The sequence below is a fragment of the Fundulus heteroclitus genome, chromosome 8 (assembly GCF_011125445.2).
Source record: "Fundulus heteroclitus isolate FHET01 chromosome 8, MU-UCD_Fhet_4.1, whole genome shotgun sequence".
Taxonomy (NCBI): domain Eukaryota; kingdom Metazoa; phylum Chordata; class Actinopteri; order Cyprinodontiformes; family Fundulidae; genus Fundulus; species Fundulus heteroclitus.
Genome location: NC_046368.1, coordinates 5,618,310 through 5,620,237, shown reverse-complemented (window position 1 = coordinate 5,620,237; position 1,928 = coordinate 5,618,310). Strand labels below are relative to the sequence as shown.

The window sequence follows — 1,928 nt, the reverse complement described above, 5'->3', positions numbered from 1 at the left end:
AAGATGTTAAGTCGTGGCCACAACTTACTAATGCGTGCCCACAACTTACTAAAGCGTGGCCACGAGATACATAAGTTGTGGCCACGACTTACTAACTCGTGGCCACAACTTACTAAGGCGTGGCCACGCATTAGTAAGTTGTGGCCACGAGTTATTTGTGAGGGAGCTCCTTTATGGTGGTGTAGCATACATTCAAGGAATATAGACATAGACTTGATTTAATTTTATTTCAACCTTGGAATGAACTATATTGACATACTTTGCTTATTACACAGAGTGGTAATAAGCAAACCTCTCATCTTACAGGCATTGACCGTGTAACACGCATTTCACTGACTTCACCTGCTCACTGACTTCACCTGCTCACTGACTTCACCTGCTCACGCCTAACAGAGCTTTAAACTCCACCTTCTGCGGAGCTGTTTAACACAGCTTGTGGCCATCAATAATTATTCCTGCTGCAGTTCATGTTAACAGAGCAGCAGGAAGAGCGATCAGTTATAAATAATTTTGGTCTTAACCAGTGGAGACAGTAAGCCGGTACCGTCCGCTACCGAACACACAAGAGGGAAGTAGGGCGGCTGCCAGATAAATCCTTCATTCAGAACCAGTCATGGCTGCACGCTGGATCAGAAAACAGTTCTGCTAACCAGATAAAGTCTAAAAAGCCTCTTATTCTGTGTCAGGGTGCTGCAGGCGTACATGGGCTGGGCGCATGCCTTTTTTCCCCCTCTCCCTTCTCCGCAGGTGGAGGCTGACAAGCAGGGAGGCGCCTCTCGCAGGTGATCTGCGTTCAGTCATCAGCAGGGACGGTTCTTAAACAGGCTGCTGTCAGCACCTCATAGCCAAAGTGTCAGCCTTAAGTGGTAGGACTCAGTAGCCCAGCGTCTTTCTACGCCTTGGAAAGCCCCTAATTTCTGTCTCCCTGTTTCCCAGGTGGAACCTGCCTCGGATCCCGCTCATGAGAACCCTTTTCCTCGGCTGAGCCGGCCAGCTCTCGGCCCGCTCAGCTGCTTAGGAAGAAAACCTCAGAAAGTCCCGATCATCCTCGCAAGTCTCGGCGTCTACAGAGCGCCGATCAGCTGACAGCCTCCCTGCCGCCGCCCCCGCTGCACGAGTGACCGGACGCTGCCATCTGTCAGCTACCGCACCCTCTATGATCACCAGAATCCACCTAGAACCGACGATCCGCTTGGCAGCCTCCGCCCCTGGTCCAGGCACCAGCAGCTTTTCAGTCTTTGGTGCCCCCGCAGCAGCCGATCACTCCCCCGGTGAATCAATTATAATACCGCGATTACCACCTCCCGCTGTTACCAGACGTCCGGAGGACTCACAACAGGTCTTGAGCTTTATATTTAATAAAACTCTTAAAAACTCGGATCTCTGCCTCCTCAGTGTGTTCTGCATGTGGGTCAAAAGACTCGGTTCTATGACATTCTGTTTATAGGAATCCTTCTAATAAACAGGCATTGGTGAGCCCTCAGTTGTTTTTGTTGGTCACGCTAAGGATTACGCCAGAGACGGCTGAGCTGCTTTTCAAAATAAAAGCAGCATGATTGCAGTGTATCGACCACTTGTTTTTACACATATTTACATCAGTTATATGAAATATATTTCTATGCTTTGTGACATTTTATGTGACACTCTTTAGCTTAAAAAAATACTTAACAGATTTTTTTTTTTACAGCTGACAACTTTAACTTACAGAGAACAGATGATCTCCAGAAGTTATTCATCAAAGTCCATATACATGATTTGTGATTTAAAAATAGAGACATTTAAAAAATCTCTACATTGACTCTATTTGACCTGTTTTGTTGTAAATGTTGCTACAGAATTGGACGTTTTGGGCGAATACTATAACATCAGCATGACAATAGAAAACCTCCTGATGTCGCCCAACAACTTTCATCCAAATGTGATGTGGA

General features: G+C 46.6%; 1 long non-coding RNA gene across 1 annotated transcript; it reads left to right on the top strand.

Annotated features, from left to right (window-relative positions):
• Positions 1-434: 434 nt before the first annotated feature.
• LOC118563899 lies at positions 435-1,380 on the top strand. The gene is made up of 2 exons (XR_004931513.1): positions 435-866; positions 937-1,380. It is a non-coding gene; the product is annotated as an uncharacterized LOC118563899 (long non-coding RNA).
• The last annotated feature ends 548 nt before the right edge of the window (positions 1,381-1,928 follow it).